The sequence below is a fragment of the Hordeum vulgare genome, chromosome 7H (genome assembly GCF_904849725.1).
Source record: "Hordeum vulgare subsp. vulgare chromosome 7H, MorexV3_pseudomolecules_assembly, whole genome shotgun sequence".
NCBI lineage: Eukaryota > Viridiplantae > Streptophyta > Magnoliopsida > Poales > Poaceae > Hordeum > Hordeum vulgare.
This window is the reverse complement of record NC_058524.1, coordinates 606,540,328-606,568,198: the sequence shown is the minus strand read 5'-3', so window position 1 is coordinate 606,568,198 and position 27,871 is coordinate 606,540,328.

Genomic DNA, 27,871 nt, shown 5'->3' with positions numbered 1-27,871 from the left:
GCTAATGGTTTTGACTATAAGGTCCGTTCATTTGAGAAATACAACATCAACGGGTATCTCTTTCGTACCTTTGGCAAAGAGCTATCTATGCCCGATCGAAAATCTACAAATTGTGGTGTCTCTGCTATCGGCGAAGGTGTTATCGAGTATTATGGAAGAGTTGAAGCAATTTATGAACTTCAATTCTATGGTGAAAACCCACCGAACGTCGTAGTCTTCAAATGTTATTGGTTCCAGCCGAAGGAGACTAGAAGGACTCGTGAACATATAGGACTAGTCGAAATCAATCCAAATACCCATTTAGATGTTCCCGATGTCTATATTACGGCTCAACAGGTGATCCAAGTTTTCTATCTACCGTGGGCATGCCAAACGGATAAGAATCTGGAAGGTTGGTGTGTTGTTTATAAAGTGCCGCCACATGTCAGACCACATCTCCCAAATGAACAGGATTATGAACCTCACATTAACCCAAACACATATGATGGAGAATTCTTCCAAGAAACACGTCTTTCCAAGAAACGTTTCAAGAACCGCCATGCTTCACCCAAGAACATGGAAGTAGACAGCGACAATGAATCCGATTCCACCCCTGAGCCGGAACCAGAAGACCTGGAACTCGTAGAGGTTACTGATGCAGATGACCTGTCAATGCTTCAACGATTAAAGAAAGGCCTTTCACAACTTCACGCCGTTGAACCCGACGAGCACGTCATTCATGAAGACATGCGTGATAGTGATGATGATGATGCATTTATTGATGATGATTATTAGTTTGTAAGATTCACAACTTAAATTATATATATTTTAATCTTTATTATTCATGTACATATTATTATTCATGTCAGTTATTCAATTTTTTATGTTGTACTAATTTATTTTAATATTTATCATGGCAGGTCACCATGTGTTGAAAGATGGTGGGCGCTGGTCCAGAGCGCTCGACGGGTTCTTCCCAGCCGCCCCGCACGAGGGGTGGTACCTCCCTTCCACCCATATCTCTCCGTAGAGCCTTGGCAGACAGTCTGTCGACACCACCCGTGGGTTCTTCTTCGTCGGCGGCATTGTCCACTGGGAGAGGTGTTGGTCGGGTAGGGAAGAAGGGGAACGGTACATGAAGAGGTGGTGGCCGCGGAAGATCTAGGAGGACTGTTGAGCCGTCCTCGCCACCACCACCAGCTCATTCACCCGAGCATAGGACTACTATGGTCGACCCGTTTACGGAGGAGGCTACGGGGACTCCGGGCTAGGATCCTGGTCTTGACGGGCATTCGTCCCATGAGACTCCGGTCCAGGATCAGCCTCCGGTCGAGGTGCATTCGGCCCACGAGACTACGATTTCGGAGGCTTCACCCGACGTGGAGAGGCCCGGATGGGATACCTGGCCGGATCAGACCGAGTTGTCGGACTGGACCGAGGGTTCGGGTGGCTCAGGGGCGGGGATGGCGGGGATGAGTTTACGGATAGTGAGGGCGATGTGCAGGTGGACGGGGCCACCGTGTACAAGCGTGGTAGTACACGTCTCCCGGTCGTGCCAGCTACCCGCGAGCAGAGGCCGGTGATTAAACCTGAAGGAGATAGGTAAGTACATTTACTCTTTTTTTAGCTTTTGCCTTCAAGTTTGTTCAAATATCTAATGCGTTGACCTTATCATACTGCAGGGGATGGGCACACCCTCGCGGAGTCCGCAAGCCGAACTCCGTCCTTGGTGTGCTTTGCCAGACAAATTTCCCGGGGTTTGTCACGTTGCCTGCTGAGGGTCAGGTTCCTACACTAGGATTTTCCTGGGAGCACTACCAGGCTGCGCAGGCCCCGCCGGAGGAGATTATAGATGGTGTCTTGTGCCACACGAGGGCCGAGATGGTGATTAAGAGCTTTTGGGTAAATTATCCTTTTACACAATCTAAAATTAACAATATAGCTAATTATTGTACTAATCGGTGTTTTCACGTTTGATTGCAGGCCTTCTATAGGTGTGAGGATGGATATGAGGAGGAGGCGGCCAAGGTTCTCGAGGCTGAGTGTAGGCGGTTACTACAGAACTTACGCCACGAGGCTCGGTCGCAGGCTATTCAAGACTACTACGCCACGCGTGGTATTAAGAAGCATAAGAAGGATTGCCGCGGAAAGTTTCTGAAGAAGGAGCAATACATGAAGGTAATTACCTATTCTTAAGTCCTTCTACGTAGTTTTCTTGATTTCATTCATAGGCGTAGCGCTCAAAATTCTTTCTAATAACTTACAGGTGCCCCCGAGATGGTGTGCGGATAAGATGGATTGTTGGGAGGCGTTGGTTGATGAGTGGTGCACAGGCAGCTGGCGAGCCGTCCACGAGAATGCGAAGGATCGGCGTAGCCAAATGGTTGGTGTGCCACACCAGCAAGGCAGCGCCAACTTACTTCAGTTCGGACGAAACTGGGTATGTGATTTGCTTCATGATTCATGCAATTCATTCTTCATGCTAATATTTTGTTCCTCTCTTTTAGGCGCATCACAATAAGACGGAGATGCCACACTTGTAAGACCTTTATGGCATGGCCCATACTGCCTCGTACAAGAAGGCGAAGGCATTCTCTGAGTCTGACCTGGATGATCCAAATAATTTCACCAACATATCATCCAACCACAAGCTCGTGACATACAGGGACACGGGGAAGGCTATGAAAGGGGATGACTTTAACCCGAGCCAGGAACCTTTGGATACAGAGTTGGTGATGATATATGGTGGCGGGAGGCCCCATGGCTCGATAGCCATTGGAGATGGGATAATACGTTGTCCACTCACTCTCCCGGAGATCAAGGCGCGCCAGTCGAGCCGCTGTCCTGAGATAACGAGTCGTCCACGGCCAGTCGATCTTGCCATCGAGGTTAGTTGTACGGACTAAGAAAACTTTCATCCATTTCATTATGTGTGTCACCATAGATCATTACTGTGGTAACCAGGAATGGTGTTTCAGGCTGTTCTTTAGAAAGAGAGAGCGGCAAACCAGGCTGCTCTTGAGAAAGAGAGATTGGCAAGCCAGGCTGCTCTTGATGAGGGGGACCAGACCACGGCACAATTGATTGAGGAGGAGAGGGCCCAGAATGAGGCGGGTGAACGGGCCCCGTACGAGCTTTTTATGGTAAGTTTTTTTACATTAGCCAAATCACGTGTGTAATGTCTGTTTCATTACTAACTAATACGACCCACTCTTCAGGGTCTATGCGAGAAGAGCGGTCAAGTCCCTCCGCCGATGCCCGTCTTCTCTTTGATTGGCACGGTGAGTTTCATTATAAACTAGTATTAATAATTGAGTGTCATCATGCTAACTGAGACATTGCAAAATATCTTTTCTGCAGAATAACTCCCGAGCTTCATCGCACGACCCTTCTCCACGTGTTTCTCCTCCTTGATGACCACTACGGTAAGTTTCTCTTCTCCTCTTTCATATTCTCCTTGCCTTAATTTCCCCAACAATGACACAATTAGCCCATTTAGCTCCAAAATGCCATAATAACCTCAAAATGGCATAAGAACCTTGGTTAGCTCATTAATATTATATACTTAGCTTGTTTTCCTCTAAAATGGGATAATTAGCCCATATAGCTCCAAAAAGACATATAGTTAGCTAATTGAGCTCCAAGAAGAGGAGAATAGGAGAAGAAATAGGAAAAATAAAAAGAAATAAGAAGAAGAAGAAGAAGAAGAGAAGAAGGAGAAGGAGGAGGAGGAGGAGGAGGAGGAGGAGAAGGAGGAGAAGGCCCCTCCTCCTCCTTCTTCTTGATTTCTTCTTCTTCTCCTCCTCCTCCTCTTTCTTCTCCTCTTTCATATTCTCCTTGCCTTAATTTCCCCAACAATGACATAATTAGCCCATTTAGCTCCAAAAAGACATTATAAGCTCAAACTGGCATAAGAACCTTGGTTAGCTCATTAATATTATATACTTAGCTTGTTTTCCTCTAAAATGGGATAATTAGCCCATTTAGCTCCAAAAAGACATAGTTAGCTAATTTAGCTCCAAGAAGAGGAGAAGAGGAGAAATGAAAAGGAAGAACAAAAAGAAGAAGAGAAAGAGAAGAGAAGGAGAAGGAGAAGAAGAAGGAGGAGAAGAATAAGAGAAGAAGGAGAAGGTGGAGGAGGAGGAGGAGGAGGAGAAGGAGGAGAAGGCCAAGGACCTTCTAGTCCTTCTCCTCCTTCTTTATTTCTTCTTCTTCTCCTCCTCCTCCTCTTTCTTCTCCTCTTTCATATTCTCCTTGCCTTAATTTCCCCAACAATGACATAATTAGCCCATTTAGATCCAAAAAGACATTATAAACTCAAAATGGCATAAGAACCTTGGTTAGCTCATTAATATTATATACTTAGCTTGTTTTCCTCTATAATGACATAATTAGCCCATTTAGCTCCAAAAAGACATAGTTAGCTAATTTAGCTCCAAGAAGAGGAGAAGAGGAGAAATGAAAAGGAAGAACAAAAAGAAGAAGATAAAGAGAAGAGAAGGAGAAGGAGGAGGAGGAGAAGGAGGAGAAGGCCAAGGACCTTCTAGTCCTTCTCCTCCTCCTCCTCCTTCTCCTCCTTCTTCTTGATTTCTTCTTCTTCTTCTCCTCCTCCTCTTTCTTCTCCTCTTTCATATTCTCCTTGCCTTAATTTCCCCAACAATGACATAATTAGCCCATTTAGCTCCAAAAAGACATTATAAGCTCAAAATGGCATAAGAACCTTGGTTAGCTCATTAATATTATATACTTAGCTTGTTTTCCTCTAAAATGGGATAATTAGCCCATTTAGCTCCAAAAAGACATAGTTAGATAATTTAGCTCCAAGAAGAGGAGAAGAGGAGAAATGAAAAGGAAGAACAAAAATAAGAAGAGAAAGAGAAGAGAAGGAGAAGGAGAAGAAGGAGGAGGAGGAGAAGGAGGAGAAGGCCAAGGACCTTCTAGTCCTTCTCCTCCTTCTCCTTCTTCTTCTTTATTTCTTATTCTTCTCCTCCTCCTCCTCTTTCTTCTCCTCTTTCAAATTCTCCTTGCCTTAATTTCCCCAACAATGACATAATTAGCCCATTTAGCTCCAAAAAGACATTATAAGTTCAAAATGGCATAAGAACCTTGGTTAGCTCATTAATATTATATACTTAGCTTGTTTTCCTCTATAATGACATAATTAGCCCATTTAGCTCCAAAAAGACATAATTAGCTAATTTAGCTCCAAGAATAGGAGAAGAGGAGAAATGAAAAGGAAGAACAAAAAGAAGAAGAGAAAGAGAAGAGAAGGAGAAGGAGAAGAAGGAGGAGGAGAAGAAGAAGAGAAGAAGGAGAAGGACTAGAAGGAGCCCTCCTTATTCTCCTCCTTCTTCCCTCCTTCTTCTCCTCTTCTTCAATTTAGCTTATTTTCCCCAACAAAGACATACTTAGCCAATTATCATCCAAAATGACATAATTAGCTTAGTTAGGTAAAAACATCATAAGAACCTTGGTTAGCTCAATAAAATGACTAATTAAGCTCCTAAAAGACATAATAAGCTCAAAATGGCATAAGAACCTTGGTTAGCTCATTAATATTATATACCTAGCTTGTTTTCCTCTAGAATGACATAATTAGCCTATTTAGCTGCAAAAAGACATAGGTAGCTAATTTAGCTCCAAGAAGAGGAGAAGAGGAGAAATGAAAAGAAGGAAGAAGAAGAAGAAGAAGAGAAGAAGAAGAGAAGGAGAAGGAGAAGAAGAATAAGGAGGAGGAGAAGAAGAGAAGAAGATGGAGAAGGAGGAGAAGAAGGAGAAGGAGCCCTCCTTCTTCTCCTTCTTCTTCTCTCATCCTTCTTCTCCTCCTCCTTCTCTTCTTCTTCTTTTTTCTCCTCCTCCTTCTCCTTCTCCTTCCCCTCCTCCTCCTCCTTCTTGTTTTTCTTCTCCTTCTTCTCTTCTTGCTTCTTTTCTTTCTTCTTCAATTTAGCTTATTTGTCATATATATGTTGTTGTTGTTCTTTTTCTGACTTTCTTATTCCCATTTTGCAGATTGGATGTACTACATGCATGGAAGCTGGCATTGATGGAGTGCTTTAGTTCTAGTTTTCATTTGAGTTGATGAACAATGTGGAATTATATGTATATGTATATATGGATGAATAGTATATGTGGAACTATATGTATATGTATATATATGGATGAAACTTTGTGCTATGAATATGTGCTGTGACCTATATATGTGCTATGTATATGTATATGTGTTGTGACCTATATATGTGCTATGTATATGTATATGTGCTGTGAAATAAACAAAAAAAACAAAACTGTGACAATATAGGCTCTTTGCCGTCTGCCAGCTGATGGCAAAGGCCTTTGCCATCACGCAGCTGACGACAAAGGTGCCACGTGGCGCCCAGCTGTGCAACCTGGGCAGCAGCAGTTGGCCATATAGTCTCTTTGCCGTCCGCTTCCTGGGGGGCAGACGGCAAAGAAGAGGGCACAGAGGAGGGGGGAGGAGGGGTAGGCAGACGGCAAAGAGTGGAGTGTAGGGGGGGAGGTGGAGGCAGACGACAAAGAGTGGAGGTGGAGGCAGACGACAAAGAGTGGAGGGGGGAGGAGGTGGAGGCAGACGGCAAAGAAGAGGGCGAGGCAGACGGCAAAGCCTCCGTTAGCCCCTAACGGAGGCAACGCCTGTCGGCTGCCGTCTCGACAACTTTGCCGACTGCTCTTACCAAAAGCTGACGGCAAAGGTCTTTGCCATCCACTTTGATGAGGCTGACGGTAAAGAAGCTACAATGTCGTCGTAGGCTGACGCAGAATTTTTGCCGACAGGAGTTTTCTTTGTCGTCTGTCTATTACTCTTTGCCGTCGGTGGATTACTCTTTGCCGTCTGTGATGACAGACGACAAAGAAGCTAATTCCTATAGTGATGGGTGTGTTTTGCTTTCTTTTCCAAGTAACAACATACTAAAAGATTGTATTTTTTCAAAAGGCGTTCGGATCTATTAATCAAAGCGGTAATACGAACAACTTTGCAAAATATTTGCATCGATGTTCATGTGGGCCGACCTTCTTCCTCCTCCCGAACGGGTTGATGGTGTGCCCCTTTCACTTTCATTTTCATGTTCGTGATATGGTGGGGAACATGACCCTTTCACTTTCACGTTTGCAATATCTTTGAGGCAACTGCACACAAGTGCTGGCTCTTCAATCGTAATATAGCTAAGTGTGATTGTCTATATTACAAGTAGAGGGCATCTATTCACAACACAAGTACGAACAAACGGGTATCATAATTTCTATAGCACAAAATTGATCATGTTGGGCAAGTCAAAACGCTCAGTCAGCACAGAGGTGGGTGTTGGCATACATCGACGAGGAGCCTTGGGGGATCAGCTCGCCACCCTCGGGCTAAGGCTGCATTGTTAGAGATGTGGTGTTCACTGCAAGAAGACCAAGGTGATACCTCTGGTTATATGCATGAGCGTCACCATCACACATGGCGGTGGTGTTGATTCTTGCGTACTAGTAGCGAGGCACGTGATGAGGAAGGATCCAAAGAGGAATTACTTGGAGATAGGCATAATTTGGCTAATTATCTTGACATGCATCAATTACCGGAAGCGAGTTTGATAGATGTTGACGCCTAATCTTGTAACTTACAACATCGTCCAAGATGATATAGATTAATGCACAATAAGAAGAAAGGGGAAAATTACATCCCTTTTTAGAGTCTTTGTCCACATGCCAATAGGTAGCTGGAGTGTCAGGTGATCACCAGTCTCACATTGCTTGGTGACTCAGAGATTTCAACAATGCTGGAAAAAATGATAGTGTCAGAAAATGTTAAACTCAAATTTGGAATACGAGAAAACATAACCGAACCTTTCATGAAATTCTATAGAGATTTCAATAGCAATGGAAAGCCTCGATATATTGGCTCCTGAATCTTTAATGTCATAGTTAATTTTAGCCAGATGTCTAGATTTGTGCACTGCGTGATAACAAAAGCTAATGTGCCATCTTGTATCCTAACACACCGACAAATATCTAACGGGATCCTACTCTTTTTGAATGGCTCCTACAATTTTAGAAAATCATCAAATTTACTTGTTGAGGAGGACTTAGCCTCTTAACATAGCTTAATCTATTAGCATATTAAAGGGGAGAAGCATCTTCTTGGATTAAAGGGTGTGCAAAAAAAGCTTAATTATAACAAGAAATATAAGGTTGTGAAATAAAAAGGGATAGGGAATCTGAAAGAGCATAGTGCCCCCATGTTTGATTTTGATAATTGATGACAATCCTTATGGACTAATGGTTGCCGTGAGTTATATTTAAAGGGTTTGTCCATAGGCATTGCTTGAAGACCATTTTTTGGTTTCAAGGTTATTACAAGAAGATAATTTGTTGACCAAGGTGTTATTTAAGGAGTTATCCAAAGGTTAGTCATGTACAAGGTTGATCAAGAATAAGTATATGGAGTGATTCAATGGGATCAAGCGTTGACCAAGGTGTTATTTAAGGAGTTATCCAAAGTTTGGTCATATACAAGGTCGATCAAGACTAAGTACATGGAGTGATTCAATGGGATCAAGTATTGACCAATGTGTTATTTAAGGAGTTATCCAAATGTTGGTCATATACAAGCGTAGAAGATGTATCGAATGGGATCAAGTGATCTCATGGTATGGTCAACATTGTCCATTAGAGCATCTCCAACAGCCGCGCTATACAAGCGCCGCGCCGTAAAAAAGGCAGTTTTAGCGCGCGCGACGCGGCGGGCAGCTCCAGCGAACGCGCAAAAACGGCGCGCGCGCCATTTTCAATTCAGCGCGCTGGACGAAACGCAATCCCGCGCCCGTTATTTGCTGCGCCGGCTCGCGCGCGCGCGACTCTCCCGCGCTCGCCACTACTCTCTCCCACGCTCGCTCGCTCCCTCCTCCACTCCCGCGACCGCGCCGCCGCCCCCGTCCGACCGCGCCGCCGCCCCCGTCCGACCGCGCCGCCGCCCCCGTCCGACCGCGCCGCCGCCGCCGCTCGCGCCCCCGGCGACCGTTCAGCGCTTCCCCGGCCTATCCCCGCGCCGCCGTCGCCGCCCGCGCCCGCCGGCGACCACTCAAGCTCTTCCCCGGTCTGTCTCCGCTGCGGCCGCCGCGCCGCGCCCCCCGGCGACCGTTCCAGGCGCTTCCCCGGCCTCCCCGCGCCGCCGCGCTTCCGCCCCACTCCCTCCTAGTCCGGCCGGCCCTCGCGCGCCTCCGACGTCCGAGGAACAACGCCCGAGGGCTCGCTGCCGCGCCGCGCCCGCAAGGTGTTCGACGAAACGCCTACAAGGTATGTATTGCTCCAAACTATGAATTTGGTGCATGTTTTGAATTGTAGTTTTGATAGTATAGTATTGAACATTGTAGATGAGTTCGTCGTATGATTCTTCCGAAGAAGAATTTGATATGGAAGAGGAGGAGGATCTTGCAATGATCATAGCTATGCATATCAATAAAAAACCGAAGCACGGTGGTTCGGTTATGGGTCGGGATAAAATTTGGAGAGATAGGATTGATGCCCATAACAGATTGATGAAGAACTATTTCGTGGAGAATCCCACATACCCGGAGTCGTATTTTCGTCGCCGGTTTAGGATGAGCACAGACTTGTTCAAGCGCATTGCAGAGAAACTAGCGAGCCATGACCGGTTTTTCTAGCAAAGGAGGAATGCCGCCGGAGAGCTCGGGCATAGCACCTTTCTGAAGGTGACAGCCGCTTTGCGTATGTTGGCATACGGTATCCCGGCCGATCTAGTTGATGATCACTTGGCTATGGGTGAGAGCCAAGCCATCATGTGTGTCAAGCGCTTTGCAGTGGGAATTGTGCAAGTGTTTGGCGAGGAGTATTTGAGATCTCCCACTGCTGAAGACGCCGCAAGGCTATTGGCGATGAACAAATCTCGCGGCTTTCCTGGCATGCTTGGCTCAATAGATTGCATGCATTGGAGTTGGAAGAATTGTCCAAAGGCATGGCATGGACAATTCCACGGCCAAAAAAAGGGTTCCACTATAATCCTTGAAGCGGTGGCCGAGCAGGAGACTTGGATTTGGCATGCATTCTTTGGAATGCCTGGATCTTTGAATGACATCAATGTTGTCAACCGGTCACCACTGATGAATAAGATTGCGAATGGCGAGTTGCCACCGGTGCAGTTTGTAGCAAATAGCCATACGTACAACTATGGCTATTATCTAGCGGATGGCATCTATCCAAAGTGGCAAACCTTCGTGAAGCCGTTGAAAAAGCCAGAAGGTAAGAAAAATCTTGATTTCCACAATGCTCAGGCGGCTGCTAGAAAAGATGTGGAGAGAGCATTTGGGATTTTGCAAGCCCAATTTGCTATTGTGAGAGGACCGGCTAGATTTTGGGATCAAAAAATGCTTTGGTACATCATGCACGCTTGTGTGATCATGCACAACATGATCATCGAGAATGAGCGTGGCCAAGATTTAGACTACTCACAGTATGAGCTCTTGGGACATCCCGTGCGAGTGCGACGGAGGGCTGAAAGGGTAGCCCTTTTGTTGCCTCCTATCATGCCATTCGGCGTCCCGCAACGCACAATGATCTTCAGAAGGATCTGATTGAAGAGTGGTGGGCATGGCATGGACGACAAAGAGCATGATTTGATTGCATTATTTGTATTGTATTGTTCATGAACTATTGGTTGTGTTTATTGTATTTGTTGTACTGAACGATAAACTATTTGTTTGAGTTGTAATAACTATTTGTTGTACTGATTTATTTTGTTTGTTTGATGGTTTTTCTCCTATTTTTTGAAATTATATGTTGTTTGTGTTTGCTGCGTGCGCTGCATTTTTGGGCACCGCTGGAGCGGCGCGCGCGCTGCATTATAGCGCGGCTGTTGGAGCCGGCGCCTATCCCCGCGCTAAAACAGCCGAAGCGCGCGCGGCAAATGCATTTTTTGGGCGCGGCGCGTAGCGCGGCTGTTGGAGATGCTCTTATGTTTTGTGTACTAACCCATGATCTTTGTTTGGAGTTTCTCTGTGGGGTTAGGTATCTTTCAATGGGCATGCATCAAAAGGAAGGTCTCATATGAACCATGGAGGATGACATTAAGTGGTGATCGTCATTATGGTTGTGGTCTGCAAGTTCAAGTGGAGTATCACAAAGAGTCGCATGCTTGAAGCTTGTTGTCCATTATGGTGATAATGGACATTTGGAGATGTGCTGAAGAGAGATTCACCTATAATGGAGTACGTGGGAGCAATACTAGTCTTCATCGAGTCATCGCTATCAAGAAATGTGGTCCAACTTAAGGAAGTCGATATCGTCATCATCTAGCTCAAGTGGACTGGTACGTCCATTTTGCATCATGCTTTCCTGCTAATATTTTTTTTGGGATGTTATATAACTTGTGGTACCATATTTATGCCTTTTCTCTCTTATTTTGGAAGGTTTATTTGAAGAGGGAGAATTCAGGCAGCTGGAATTCTGGACTGGAAAAGGAGCAAATCCTAGTCCACTATTCTGCACATCTCCAAATGCCCTGAAAATTTACGTGGATTTTTTCTGGAATATATCAAAAATACTGGGCGAAAGAACTACCGGAGGGGGGCCACCAGGGCCCCACAAGCTTGCCCACCGCCACCACCCCTGGTGGCGCAGGGCAGGCTTGTGGGCTGCCTGAAGGCCCACTAGCCCCCCTCTTTTGCTATATGAAGCGTCTTGGTCTGGAAAAAATCAAGAGTGAGCTTTTTTGTGGCTTCGCCGCTGCCACGAGGCGGAACTTGAGCTGACGTACTTTTCCTGCGCTATACACCGCTTGTTCAACACATTCATTTGCCCCATCAGCTCAGACCTATGCGCCTTCATCTTCTCAACTTCAGCAGTCAGTGCCTTGTTCGCTTCACGAGACTGCTCCAACGACGTCTCTCGTTCCGCCAGAACGTCCTTCATACCAGCCATTGCAATCAGTGCCGCATCCAGCTCACCGGCAAACTGAACCTTTTCAGCCCTAAGAGTCTCGTATGTTGTCCCCATCTCACAAGTTTTCTGCCAGCCAGCACCAAGAGACGATCAGACAAATCCAACAATAAAAAGTCTAAGTTCTTCACACCCCTGCCGACGCAAGCAGTCGACAGCGGTCTCGGGCACTACACCCAGTGGGTTCACTGAGAGTGACCCCACTGACATGAAACTCAAACAGGTCCGCCCTATTGAGATACATGACAACACCTACGCCTACGAGGCTAATACTACCCGACCTGAGTAAAATTACTCTCGGGGACTCTTACAGTAGGTGCACTCCGAGTGCCCCAACTGTTAGCAGTTGACCATATTATTTACGGACCTGACCAAGTCAAAGACAATATGCATAAAGACAACTGCCGGTGCAAGCACTCGACAGAAGTCTCGGGGACTACACCCACTGGGTTCACTCAGAGTGAACCCATTGCAAACATCATACGGTATCCAAGCACACCCAGTGGGTTACAAGAGAAAAGTAAATACTTACTAGCCCACTTACTCGGATATCGTCCCGCAGCTCCAAGCTTCGCTAGTACAGGGATGCGATGGAGTCGTACGCTTTCTTGGCTTCTCCCGCCATCAGCTCCGCCTGCACCATGGCCCCCTTGGCCGCTCCCACCTGATCCTCCGGGAGGCGCTGGATGTTGAACTCGACATTTGACGGGCCTGGCATCGTTGGAAGCTCCTTGGGCATCCCAAGGCCCGCTCTAGTCGGTTCAGCAGCAACCAGCGCCGTTTCAGTCGGCGGCACGTCCGCGGCGAGAGCAGTAACTGGCGGAACAGCCTCAAGGACAGGCTCCGCAGCTTTCTCAGGTCTCCCCTGGTCACCCTCATCCACATAAATCGCCCCTGCCAGACCGAACGGCGCGAGATCTTAGAAAAAGAAAGGAGCAAGACCGAAGACAGAATTCGCGATGCGATAATACAAAACTTTCGGAATTGCTACAACGCACCTGGCTGGGACGAGACGACGTTGCCCGTGTCCATGGGGTCATCCCCCTAGCGTGCCGGAGAGGTGGCAGAGGTAGCAACTCTGTCGAGTGAAATTCATTCGACCAATAAACAGGAGTCCAATCGAATATCAGAAGAAATTAGAAGAACAATGTACTTACGTCAAGGTGACGCGAACAGTGACCCTCATCCGCGGCAAAGCCTTCCGAGGTTTAGATCCGCTCGGTTTGGCCACTTTGGAAGGCTGGCCCGCAAGTTCAGTAGCAGCATCCCTGGTCCTCTTGGTGCTCCGAGCACTCGGACCCCCGGGAACAGTTGACGGGGCACTCGGAACCGCAGGAGCAGTTGGCGGGGCACTCGAAGATGCTGGAAGGGCCGAGAGAGCTGCAGGTTCATGTCGGCGCTTGGTTCGATGCTCTGGCTGCGGGGGTGGCGAGTCCTGCTCTTCGTCTTCCTCCTCCTCTTCACTAGACTCTTCCTCCGGTTCCCCACTGTCGGAGACGTACTCGACGCTCTCCATGCTGCCCTCCTGGCTGCCCTCCTCCTCCTCCTCGGCCGGGTTCCTGTTCGAGACGGGGGAAAACCAGTTGGTCCACTTCTGCATAAAATACAGTCGGTGACATCAGACGCCAGGCAGAGATTCAAGAAAGCGATAAAACTAAGACAGTTACGTGCACTCGACAAATGGTACTCACCTGGTTCTGAGGAGGATTGTCCGCGCAGAAAGCCCTCACTCGCCGAGACCCTCTGGGGTTCTCACAGGCGCCTGTGATCTGGAGCACCCACGACGCCACCTTCTCCTCGGTCACACCCAAGACGTTGGTCCGAGTGGAGTCTTCGGGCCCCGTGTAGTGCCACATGGCGTGGTCGCGAGCATGCAGTGGTTGTATGCGCCGACCGAGGAAAATCTCCAGCAAATCTATGCCAGTGACTCCCCTTCTGACGACATCTACGAGTGCGTCGACCAGAGGCTGGATGTCGATCTTCTCCGCCTTCGTGAGCGCAAGCTGCTTAGGCGGAGCGGGTCGATCTAAGCTAAAAGGAGGCAACCGTGTCGTCGCATTCGGGCAGGCAACGTCCTGGCAGTAGAACCACGTCGACTGCCAGTTCCTAACCGACTCACTCAGCTGAAGGGCAGGATAACTACTTCTACTCTTCTTCTGGAAACCTAAGCCTCCGTAGAGCTAGAGAAGGTGTGTCTTATCATCCGACTGGTGAAGTCATTTGATAGTTTGGGATCTAGCAGAGAAAATATGTTTGAACAGCCCCAAATGGGGGGGGGGACAGCCGATGAAGCACTCGCACAGGACTATGAAAGCAGAGAGATGAGCTATAGCATTCGGGGGAAAGTGGTGAAGCTGCGCCCCGAAGTGGTTCATTATGCCTTTGAAGAAAGGATGCGGGGGCAGTGAGAAACCTCGATATACGTGGCTGAGCAGCAGGACGCGCTCCCCCTCCCGGGGCGCCGGCTCGATCTCATTCTCCGTCGGCAGCCTCCACGACTTGTGCACGATCATCCCGTGCTCCACCGACTCCAGCAGATCCCCCTCCATCACCGTGGAGGGGAGGAAGTCCCGCTGGATCCACCCTGCCGGCAACGCTCGCTGCCGCCACTGAGCAGGAGCCGCCGCCTTCCCCTTCTTCTTCTTCGCCTCCAGCTTGCTAGTCTGTCCCTTGGTCATGGCGGAAGCTGCGGGTCCGCGAAGGAGAAGGAAAAGGAGGAAGCTTTGGTGCGCAGGAGGAGGCGAGAGGAGCGGAGCAAGCAAAGGCAAGAGATCCGGCGAGCGTAACGAGAAAACCCTCGCCGCTGAGGTTTAAGTAAGGTTCCGACTGCGTCACTGGCAGGTGGCCTCGAAACCTTATCCCCCGACCAACCGCGGAGATATCAGTGGAGAAGATGAAGGCGCGAGAATCGAGGCGTCAGGCGCTACTCGAGCACGATGTCGTCATCCCCGCTGAGCGCGCGGTAACCGAAATTTGAGGATCCCGGAAAATCTGCCGCTGTTAGTTGACTGGTCACGTCAGGAGATATCCTGGAAGCACTCGGTTTCCGATAGTTTGTTCCACAAATACTTCCACTCGGATCGTTGGTTAGAAAAGATAAAATGGATCGAGGCAAGCAACGCCAAAGTCACATCCGTTCCAGTCGGATCCAAACTTCAAGCATCGCTTCGTCGTTCCAACCCCAATCCATTCGGGGACTAATGATGGGGTCATAGTCCTAGGGTAGGGTCATAGGCTTGCCCTGTAGGTCCAACCCAAGGACTACCCCTCATAAGGGACAAGGCCCTTAGTCAGTTCCGACTGAACTAAGGAGTTCCCTTCATCCAGTCGGTAACAGATCCTCGACCATCCAGTCGGAGATTAGCATTCGGAGTTTATCAAACTAACCGACTGGATTCCACTCTGTGCATCGTAACCCCCCTGGAGGGAAACGGTCATACATTCCATGTGCCTTTATTAGCATTTAAGACGTACGTTACCTGTAACGTAGACATTTATTCGCCACTACTCCACTCCTGTGCACCGAACCGTTGTGGAGGGCAGCGCACTCTATATAAGCCACCCTCCCCCACTGGTGCAGGGGTTAGCAACTCATTGTATTCCATATTCCACTCGACAACAACCTCCCAGAGCACTGAGACGTAGGGCTATTACCTCCACCGCAGAGGGGCCTGAACTCATACAACCTCGCCGTAGCTAAGGCTCTGCCCATCCTTTCGTACCCTACACATCTACTGTCAGACTTATACCCATGGCAGTTTATGTTCAGATCTTTGATGCTATTCATTACACCTCTGGTCATGATTATGATTATGTCTTGTGAGTAGTTACTTTTGTTCCTGGGGACATGGGATAAGTCATGCTGATAATAGTCATGTGAATTTGGTATTCGTTCGGTATTTTGATATGCAGTATGTTGGTTTTCCTCTAGTGGTGTTATGTGAATGTCGACTACATAACACTTCACCATATTTGGGCCTAGAGGAAGGCATTGGGAAGTAGTAAGTAGATGATGGGTTGCTGGAGTGACAGAAGTTTAAACCCATGTCTATGCGTTGCTTCGTGAGGGGCTGATTTGGATCACTAGTTTAATGATATGGTTAGACTTTGTCTTAATTCTTCTTTTGTAGTTGAGGATTCTTGCGAGAGAGGTTAATCATAAGTGGGATGCTTGTCCAAGTAAGGGCAGTACCCAAGCGCCGCTCCACCCACATATCAAGCTATCGAAGTAACGAACGCGAATCATATGAACATGATGAAACTAGCATGACAGAAATTCCCGTGTGTCCTCTTGAGCGTATTTCCTCGTGTAAGACTTTGTTCAGGCTTGTCCCTTGCTACAAAAGGGATTGGGCCACTTGCTGCACCGTTGCTACTACTTGTTACTTGTTACTCTTTGCTTGCTACGTTTCACCTCGCTACACAATCACTTGTTACCGTTACTTTCAGTGCTTGCAGTTATTACCTTGCTGAAATCCGTTTATCAGAGCCTTCTGCTCCTCGTTGGGTTCGACACTCTTACTTATCGAAAGGACTACGATTGATCCCCTATACTTGTGGGTCATCATGGACTTGCAGAAGGCAAATATTTGACCTTGATAGGTTTTATGTTTCACCGGTCTCATGGTGTTAGTTGGGAGACCGGGTTATTGGTTTGATTGTTGCACTGTTAAGGGGGGCTCTTGAGTGTGTAGCTTGATCGCATCGTTCGTAGAGATCTCAAGCAATTGCATCCTTGGCATCATTTTTCTTGGTTCTTGTTTGTCGATTCCCTATGTGAGTTTTGGAGGGTGTGGTCATCTTCATAACAAGCTCGAGTTCATCGAAAATGGATTTCGTATGCATTATCTATTGAGTTTTTATGTTGGAGTTTTTGTCGTTCTTCATTATTGCCACTCCTGAAGATTTCCCGTCGTGATTTGACAGCTCTTGTCAAAGTCGGAGTGTATTTGCAGAAGTTATGGTAGATTTGGTCTTATTTGCAACAATATGTTTTGCCTGGGCAATTTTATTGCACCCTTGGTACTTCCGTTATGGACTACCATAGCCACTACTTCATGGAAAAAGTCCTTGATGCATGTCTCTGCTGCCAGTTTTCTACTCCCTCCGTCCCAAAATTCTTGTCTTAGCTTTATCTAGAAATGAATGTATCTAAATACTAAAACTTGACTAGATACATTCATATCTAAACAAATTTAAGACAAAAATTTTGAGACAGAGGGAGTATAAGCGATAGTACAACGGTAGTACCGCTCAAGCAGTAGTGCTGCTACCCCCGAACAGTAGTACCGCTTGGGTATCAAGGGTCGTGCATGTTTCTGTTGCCTGTTTTCTCTAAGAAGTAGCATTGCTCCCCTCAAGCGGTAGTACCGCTCGGGCGGTAGTACTGCTCCCCACAAGCGGTAGTACCGCTCGGGCGGTAGCACTGCTCCCCACAAGCGGTAGTACCGCTCGGGCGGTAGCACTGCTCCCCACAAGCGGTGGCGAAGGCGGAACCAACCAGTTATAACTCTCTAGCTCGAAAGAAAACATGCAGGGTTGCATTATTTTTTGCTTTTTCCATGAGAACATTTTGGGAAATCTTTAGTACTCGGGTTAGCTATATTAACACCATTAATGATCTTCGATAATTTAGTAAAAAACCAAGGATAGAGGTAATGCCAATGAAGCAGAAGTACAAGAGATAACCTCGTCTTGGTCTGCATCCCTTTCTCCCAATCCTAGCCTCATCCACCTCTTCCAACCCCCTCTGTTACCCTTAAAGGATGTTGCAACCAAAGACCTTGTGGAAGATGACACAAGGAGGGGGGTGGGGAGGGAGAGGGGGTCAACGATCACCAATGTGGTGGTTGGTTCATGGCAGGGATGGCAACCAAGTGCCTTCGTATCCATCGAAGGATGGCACAAGCTCCAACTTCATTGTGGATGGTGCTGATGGGGCTCCCGCGTCGTAGTGATGATGATGGAATAGTAGAAGGGGCAAGAACATCAGGTAGCGGTTAGGGCATGGTCTCATTCATGCCTTTTGGCAGGTGGTGCTCATAGGAATGCTATCGTTCTTCTCGGTCATGAGGGTGTCGAGTTGATGTGCCAAACAGGCGTGTTGGCAAGGTCTGATTTGCAGATTTTCATCTCTGACCTTGGGTGACCTCCAGGATTGTGGTCGTGCAATGACAGATACCTCTGCGACTGTTAAGCGCACGAAGTTCCAGACCACAAAGCCATGTCTCGTTGACAATCTACTCCGATGATAAGGGCATGTATAATGGTGCTATCTTACAGTATCACGTAGGATAAATGATGAAGTGAAGGAAAAAAAACTCATAAAAAAGGTTTGTCTTCGCTTATTTAAGAGAAGACAAGAGATGATCTATTAACATAATATATCTCATCATGTTTTTAGTAATAGTTAGTTATTGAAGATAATGCTAAGAGTAACTCCAACACATTGACTCATTTTGTCCGTTTGGGTCACCTGCACCCAAACGGACAAAGTGTCTGCCTGCTGTCCGTTCGTTGTCTATCCCGACCAAATTAAACCCAAATTTGAGTCACAAATGGGTGCAAGGCATAAAAAGACGAACGCTCCCATCCTTCGTTCTCGTTCGCTCGTGTCCGCCCTGGACCCACAAATCAGTGATTGCAGACTTCTGCCTCCACAACTATCACAATGAGGACCAACGCACTAGCGAGGCCACCTACACAAGTCACCACCATGCTCACCGGCGAGGCCACTTGCGCAGGCCCCGTCATGCTCACTGGAGAGATCTTCGCCGCCTCGCTCACCGAGGAGACCTCCAGGAACTACAATCGTCGTCGCCACACTCATCCGCGAGGTCACTTGCGCATGTCGTCATCGTGTTCACCGGGGAGATCCCCGCCGCCACGCAAATTGGGGAGACCTCCAGGAACTACAACCATTGTCGTCGTGCTCACCGAGGAGATCTCCTCCGCCACGCTCACCGGGGGGACCTCCAGGAACTACACCCGCCGCCGTCGTGCTCACCTGGGAGATCTCCGTCGCCACGTTCAACAGACAGAGCTCCGGCGCCACCATGCCAGTGGTGGTCCGGGTTAAGGTACCCCGACGTGCCATGCGGCGCGCAACACACCACCTCCCGCCCAGTCGTAGTGAAGCAGGTGTCGGAAGTCGCTAGGAGGAGCGACGAGCTGAAGGTGCCAAAGAGATTTGGGCCACCATGGTGAGCCGGGTCCACCAGGGGCGACGGCGAGGGACGCCCCGGGACCTTCTTGAGCCTGTCGTCCCCAAGCTTGCGCATGGAGTCAAACCCGACCATGGCCACGCAAAGGCAACAATCGCGAGGGTGCAGGCCTTGCGACTATGGTGCAGAGCTTCGGTGGTAGCACGCGGCTTCATTGTCATCCGCTCCATGTGCTTGCGTTGGGTGTATCCATAGTCCGTGCGTGTCCGACGCATGTCCGCTAGGCGGACAGGTGACCCAAACGGATAAAAAAGAACAAAATCGGTGTCCCTTTGGGTCACCGCGTTGAAATTGCTCTAAGCGATGATCCATTGTAGTTTTTTTTTCGTCATCTATAAATTACATGTAAGATTTTAAAATAAAATTATGTTATCAACTGTTGTACATGTCTAAAAAAACATGATTAGGATGTTGTAGTCCTTAAAAAAGTTTAGATGCACTTGCATTTAGCAATAGGTTTACAGCGCTGAGGAGATTCTTTTTTTGTTTTGGCGGACACGCAGTGGTTTAAAGTGAAAACCCCGTTGTCGCGGCATTTGCTCTTTCGTTTGTTGTTGGAACAGATTTTTACCAGACCTTTTCCATGTGTAAATGTTGATTTTTTTTCTGCGGACGAAAACCTTCATTAATTAAGTGGGATCAAAAGAGTCTTTCGTACAAAGGGTAGATATTTCTACTGGCGTACAACGAAGCCACACAGCCGTACGCTGTTCAACACGGCCGATCCGAGCAAGGGCATCGGCCACTTTATTCGTAGTCCTAACTACATGTGATATCACATGTTCCCCCACCTCATCTAGGGCTCTCCTGATTTGCATGACAAGAGCCATGCATGGTTATCTATTAGTCTCCTCATGTATGATCATCTGCGCAGCCTCCAAGCAATCCGTCTCAATAATCATAGGAAGCAAGCTCCAAGCTCTTGCAATTGCAATTCCTTCCGCACAGGCAGCAAGCTCCGCTTCGAGGACAGAAGAACAAGAGCGAAGATAGCGGCAAGAGGAGAAGATAACCTGGCCATCCTCGCCGCGAAGTACCATGCCAGCTCCAGCAGTGTGTTGTTCTGGATTAAAAGCCCCATCGATGTTGAGTTTTGTCGAGCCCATCGGTGGTCTAACCCAGTTGACCTCCGGCCCTTCCATCCGTTCCCTCTTCTCCTCCTTTGGCCCCGGATCCCGATGATGAGAGACCGCCATCTTCCTTTTGGTAATATCCGCCAGAGGGTTATATTTTATGCAAAGCAGGATTTCCATGTAGCTACTAAGAAATCGCGTTGAGGCTTCAATAGGGGGAGCTAGCTTGCCATGGGTGATCTCATTGTGCACGTGCCAACTTCGCCATAAGGTCATCAGCGTGGGTAGTCTCTCAGTCGGTTGACATTGATGCAGCAGGTGTAGCAGCCATTCGGATCCGGTGTTGCAAATGTTCTCTAGCTTGGGCATGCTCCAGGGCTTACTCATCTCCCTCCATAAGCGTTGCCCAAGTGGGCAACGGCAGAGAGCATGGAAGGTATCTTCAGGTTCCATGCCACAAATAACACATATATCAGACAACCCAATGCTTCGCCTTTTCAAATTAACCGCAGTAGCGAGGGAGTTAGTCGCGACGCGCCATGCAAATACCCTGACTTTTGGAGGCGAGGGCATCCCCATAGTGATTTCCATATAGCTCTTGAACCATCAGGTGCCCAGCTCGAGGCACCCATAGTTTCTCTGTTCTTGTCATCATGAGCTAGGCGGTAAGCCGTCCGGACTGAGAAAACCCCCTTAGGATCTGGAGCCCATGCGATAACATCCTGACCTAGTCTATTCGGAGATGCCCTGATCTCAGAGATCGCCTTGACATCCATTGGTAAGAAGTAACGGCGTAGGGATACCATGTCCCATTGTCCCCGTTCATCTAGCAGCTCAGAGACCCTACGGACCCGACAGTTACCTCTGCTTGAGATGGGGCGATATGAGTGTGGCCGTGGTATCCATGGGTCTCTCCAAATCCGAATATGTTCCCCATTGTCGACGCGCCAAATGAGTCCTTTCTTGAGCAGTTGTAAGCCATATGTGATAGCTTGCCAAGTTGATGATGCATTCCCAGTAAAGACTGTATCCTCCAAAGCGCCATTTGGATAGTATTTCACTTTAATAACTTGTGCACACAGGGAATCCGGACGGGTTAGCAATCTCCACGCCTGCCGTGCCAAGAGAGCCTGATTGAACAACCGGAAGTCGTGGAATCCTAGTCCTCCTCTGCTTTTTGGATCACAGACTCTCTCCCACGATTTCCAGTGAGTTTTCCTTTTGCCATCCTTTGCCCCCCACCAAAAATTCCTTACCAGCCGTCTTAGGTCCTCACACACAGATGCGGGTAGTTTGAAAACCCCCATAATATATGTGGGGATTCCCTAGGCGACCGCTTTGGTCATAGTCTCCTTCCCTGCTTGTGAGAGGGTATCCCCCCATTCCAATATGCGTTTAGTTAGGCTCTCTTGCAATTTCTGGAATTTACCTCTATGCATTCTGCCGTCTGGTGTAGGCAACCCCAAATATTGTCCTTCAAAATCCTGTTGTTGAACCTCAAGGATCTGGCGCACTACAAGTTGATCTGCTTCGGGACAAGCATCCCCAAACTGAATAGAGAATTTCTGTTGGTTGATGAGCTGATCTGTTGCTTGGGCATAACTGTGGATAACCCCTTTTACAAACGTAGCTTGCTCCTGATTGGCCTTGAAGAATATGAGGGTATCATCCGCATACCAGGGGCCCGTCTGCATACCTTAACTGGAGTGATATTCTCGGACAACACGCCTTGTCGGAGGAGAGCAGAGAGGACGTCAGCGACAAACAAGAACATGAAAGGGGATAGGGGATCACCTTGTCGTAGTCCTCGTGAGGGTGTAAAAGAATCCATCATAACTCCATTAAATTTGACAGAATAGCGCACGGATGTGACACACGCCATGATCCATTGTACCCATTGTTGAGAGAACCCCGGCTTTTCCATTGCTTGCCGTAGAAAGGTCCAATCCACCCGGTCATAGGATTTGGATAGATCAAGTTTATAGGCACAGAAACTATTCTCTGGTTGTTTCTCCTGATGCATAAAATGTAGGCACTCAAAGGCCAGCAACGCATTATCTGTGATCAGCCTACCTGGCACAAAGGCACTCTGGGCAGGCGATATGATGTCATCCAGAATAGGTCTCAGTCTATTAACTAGACATTTGGCCACAATCTTTTATATCACATTACAGAGGCTGATTGGCCTAAACTCTGTGAGACGAGTAGGATTAGCTACCTTGGGAATTAGCACAATGATAGTCTCATTAACACCTGGAGGCATCACCCCTGAGAGGAAGAAGGACTTGACAGCAGATGTAATATCGTTCTTCATGACCGCCCAATTTTTCTGGAAGAATCTTGCAGGGAAACCGTCCTTACCAGGGGCCTTAAGAGGGCCGATTTGGAACAAGCTATCCGCTATTTCCTTATCAGAAAAGGGCTTGCAGAGGCAGTCATTCATCGCCTGCGTTACTTTGGGTTCAAGAAGGTTTAAGAAGGGCTCACGAATCAAGTCATCTTGCTCCTTAAATAGGTCCTGGAAATAAGAGTTAACCAGACCACTCATCGCCTTCTACTCAGTATGGGAAACTCCTTGTGCATCCACGAGGGTTTTAACTCGATTCTTGCGAGCGCGCCACACTGCCTTGCGGTGGAAGAATTTTGTATTCTGATCGCCTTCTCGTAGTCAATCCACCCTGGATCTCTGCATCCAAAGCATTTCCTCACGATACAGGAGTTCATTCATGTGATCGGTGACCCTTCTAATCTCATTTCTGTCAGCATTCATATTGAGGAGTTCTTCCAGCCGTGATCTACTTTTTTCCAACTCCTGGGTCACTTGACCAAATTTCTCCTTACTCCAGAGCTGTAGCTTGTCCATGAGCTGGTTTAAACCCTGCCTCACATCACCCAGATGCACGATGCGTCCAGTTTCTGCCCAAACCGAACCCACTGTTTCTTGGAGACTCGGTTCTCTTTCCCATGCAATCTCATACTGCTTGTGGGAGGGGCGACGTTGTTTATCAGGTTCCTTCTCACAGCATAATAGAATTGGTAGATTATCTGAGCATGCACTAACCATATGAGAGACCGCCGCATCCGCAAATAACTCTCTCCAAGCATTGTCTGCAACCACCCTATCCAGACGGACCCGGACATTCCTTCTTCCCTCGCGCTTGTTATCGTATGTGAAGGGCATTCCTGAAAACCCCAAGTCTTGGAGGCCACATACCTCCAATGTATCTCTGAAAGCAAGCATTTGTGGTTCACTTCGTGGGGTTACAGACATGTGTTCAAAAGACCACATAGCCTCATTGAAATCACCCATGACACACCAAGGCAGATCAGATTGCAATTTGAGATTCTGCATCGATGTCCACATGTTGTGCGTGTTCTCCACTCGGAGTTCACCATAAACACATGTAAGTCTCCACTCACGATCAGACGAGGATAAGCGGACATACACATCAATAAATATTTCATTCACTGCTTTCACATCCACACAAAGCTTCTCACACCAAAATAGGGCTAACCCTCCACTTAGACCAACACTATCCGAGCCGGCAAACCCTCTCAGCCCTAATCTACCACATAGACGACGAACCTTAGTAGCACTCTGTCTAGTTTCACATAGAAACACCATTCGGGCTTTGATCTTTTGAACCAGGCCCGCTAGCTCACGAACTGTCGGTTTGTTGGCCACACCCCGATAGTTCCAAGTTAGGCAATTCATTGCTCCTGACGGGGCGCCACATTTGGCCCCGTCAGTTCACCGGCGGCCCCATGGTCGGTTGCCTCCTTTGCCTCCTCACACACCAGGTTATTCCCTCCCCTTGTACCATCTTCCTGCATCCTATGTTCCTGCGCTGACTGGCTGTCCCTCTTCCCTTTCTTCTGCACCCCTCCGGACGGTGCATCAACAAAAGGCACCACAACATTGGTAGCATCTGCAACAAGATCAAAACCGAGCATACCATCCACCAGACGTTTCCCCAGAACTGAGTCATGGTAATCCATAGGCACTGATGCGCTGTCGGACGATCCAAGGGAGTTCAAACCGCGAAGAGCTGGAATCATGTCAGCCGATCCAATTGGTTCATCCCGGATCACAAGGTTGCCCGGACGACGTCCCTCCGCCAGCTTCTTCGGCACACCACTTTTCTTCTTTCTCTGCTTGCTCACACCTATGCTGCCATTAACTGGAGCTTTTTCTTCAAAACTCTTAGCCATCTGTTGAACCTTGCTGCATTCAGGTTTTTCCTTCTCCAACCGTAACTTCATTTTATCCACCTCCTTTGCCAGGGTCTGGTCAGCTACCGCCGAACCCGGTGTTTCCTCCATATCAAAGTTATCGTGGGCATCTACCCGCGTTGGAATTTCAGGGTCCTCCTCTGGTTTGCTACTTCCACTAGAGCGTATATGATCCCTGTTAGTTGCTGACCCTGCGCTACCAAAGGAGAAGCTCATCCCTCTCCGTGCACGCGGTTGACCCGGCGATGGGGTATAAGCCGCCCTATGATCAAACTTCTTGTACGGGGAGCATCTGAGCGTTTAGTCATAGGCCTTGGAAGGGAGTCCCAAAAGTTTTTTCTCACAAGCAAGCTTGTCGTGACCCATAAACCCACAGTGGAAACAAAAGTGTGGAACCCGTTCATACTTTAGTTGGAATATGCTTCGCTTCACAACACCTTGAGCTTTGTATTCGAGAATCACCTCCTTTTGCAAACGCCTGTTATAGGGAAGCTTCACTCTTATGCGGAGAAATTCATTCATGGCATGGCCTATATCAGGAGCATCTACTTCAATAACTTCGCCCAGCATGCCTCCAATGGCCCTTCCGTAAACCTTGGTCTGTCTCTTCCATGGAACATCAAACACCCGCACGCACGCTGGTACGGAGTCAAGGACAAATTCAGACGGGCGCGCGTCACCATCGAACGGCGCCACCAGCAAAGCATTGCCATCATAGATCCATGGCCCTCCTCTTCCCACAAAGTTGAAATCTCCTTCTGAGAAAAGCTTGATCATGAAGTGATTGCTCTCCATGGGTTGAAATTCCACCCCAGTCCGTAGTTGCCAGATCTTTTCAAAGTGATTAGACAAAGTTTTTGCACTTGGACACTTTTGCGGACGGTACAACCCTAGTAGCTTCCAGCTTTCCGTTTCATCCACCTCGTCATCCTCCTCCTCGAAGTCCACCGCCACAAAGGCCACATCATCCATGGCCACTTCACCCCCTAGCTGCGTGTCGGCAGATGCCGACAGGCCATCCCCATATCTTGGCGCATCCCAATTGCTGTCCTCCTCATCAGGTCGCATCTCATAACCATGTGTTCTCGTAGTCCTAGTCGTCACCTTGGCACGACCACACGTTGGCTTCGGGCGGGCAGGAACCTCACCGGTTCCCCCATGATCACCCCACCACCGGCAGAAGGCGATGGTAGCGACGACATCGGCGCAGCTTGAATGGTCTCAGGATCAGGTGGCTTAGGATCGACGCGTATAGATCTGCTGTTTAGGTCACGGCCATGGGGCTTATATGTAGGCACATCCCAGGTCGTCCCTTCGTGCCGATCTCGGACTTCGAATGACCGGGAAGGGGTAGGACTCTTAGACGACGTAGACTTCGGATACGGGCGCCGGAGGGACACCTCCTTTGGCTCCGGTAGGCTTCCATCTTTGGGTGTCGGCGGCGCTGGCGGCAGGGTTCAAGATGGGAATGGGCCGGCCCGGACCTGGCCTTGGACCTGGCCCCGTGGCCTCAAAGCCAATTTCAGGGGCCATGGGTCGACCCATTCTAAGAAAGTCGTGTGGCCTTGTTGGCCCATTGGGAACACCAGGCCGACCCAAAAATCAGTAATAGTTCCACAGTTTTTTAGCTAGGTATACACAGAGAACATTTTCTAACTGATATTATAACAAGACAACAAATAATTACCTAAGCAGGCATGATAATACGAAATAAATACAAGTTACCAAGCAAGCATCAGTCCATTTCAACTCTTTTTATAGCCAGTACAAGACAATCACATTTGTTGACGATATTACAGGTTTTATGAGCATCTAGCTACATCTTTCAAGGAGCAGCCATTACATTTCGAAACTTCAGCAAATTATAGAGAAAGTTGACATCTTTTTGCTTCATCATCTACTGGAGGTTAACATCAATTGCGGCAAAAAGCTTCAGTCCTCATTGTCTGTATTTACAAGGAAATGTTACAAGAGTAATTATGTGCAAATTTATGAGCAGAAATTGAAAACAAAGACTGAAACCAAGCAAATTTATGTCAACTCCTGTAGGTTTTGCTTGTCAGGTATAGTACAATAGAACTTTGCATTATGGCTTCAGTTTTTTGAAAGAAAAACACATTCAGTCCTATGCTTTGTTCTACACTTTTGGTGCAAATGATTAAATAACAGAAGTTAATTACTAGCAGTTCCATATATAATCTGCAACAACAACTACAGTTTAGAGTTTATGAGAGGCAGAGCAACTACACAATGTTTCCAGTCCATGATCTTGACAATTTTCAGGCTACTCTACGAAAACAACAAAACAATAATCCATGTACAACAAAACAAAGCACATTGCAACACTAGGATGGAATAATACACCAAAACAATACACCACAATAATCTCAGTACAGATTGCAACACTAGGAATAAGAAGCAGAGCAACAAGCTCAGCGGTAGCAAGCAGAATAAGAAGCAGAGCAGCGAGCAGTGTCCCAGCTCTCTCGCTCGACCATCGCCTCCCCACTTACAATAAGAAGCATAATAAGACAAAGACATGTCAAATACCTTGCAAGTCCAGTATAATGTCATGAACTGAAGCCAAGCTAAGCCGAGTATTAGCTGCAGACAAATAAATATAAAAGATTCATGAATTTGCATTAATAAGAAACAAAGAAAAAAATTGTGTCGTATGGCTGAACCTGTGGCTCTTATCCAATCTTGTAGGCAAACAAGAGCTTCAAGTGTCGTTGGGGTCATTCGACTTCGAAAATCTGAGAGGACTCTCTTCCCTGTGCTGAAGGCGGACTCAGATGCCACCGAAGAGGCAGGGGCCGCCAAGATATCTGCTGCCATGCGACTCAATGTTCGATATTCAGCTGAGTTCGTCTGCCACCATGCAAGGATATTGAATTGATCACTTCGACGGACGGGTACCTTTGACAAGTATGAATCTAGTTCAGTAGAATCCAAATTTGTTGATCGAGCAGTGAGGGTGACATGATGGTCCCAATCAGCCATAGGATCTTCACCATTTACAGCCATGGGATTTGAGAAACTGTCATTCAATTGGAGGTATTCCTTGAACAACCCTTGAAACACATTTTTTATTTTAGCAATCTTTGCTGCAGCTTCATTCCCAAACTCTAGGCCAAATCGAAACTCAATATATTTCAACTTGAATTGTGGGTGCAAAATCACGGGAATACAAAGGCTCAACCATGTCATTTTCCAGTACCTTCTGAATTTTCTCTTCATATATTTGACTGTTGTGCCCATCTGAGAATCCTCTTCATAATGTTGCTGCTCTAAGGCCAGCTTCACTTTCCACATTTCATGGAAATACAAGTTAGAAGTTGGATACTTTGTGCCGGATATCACATTGGTGGCTTCATAAAATACCTTTAGCAGCCTGCAAACATCTTCGGC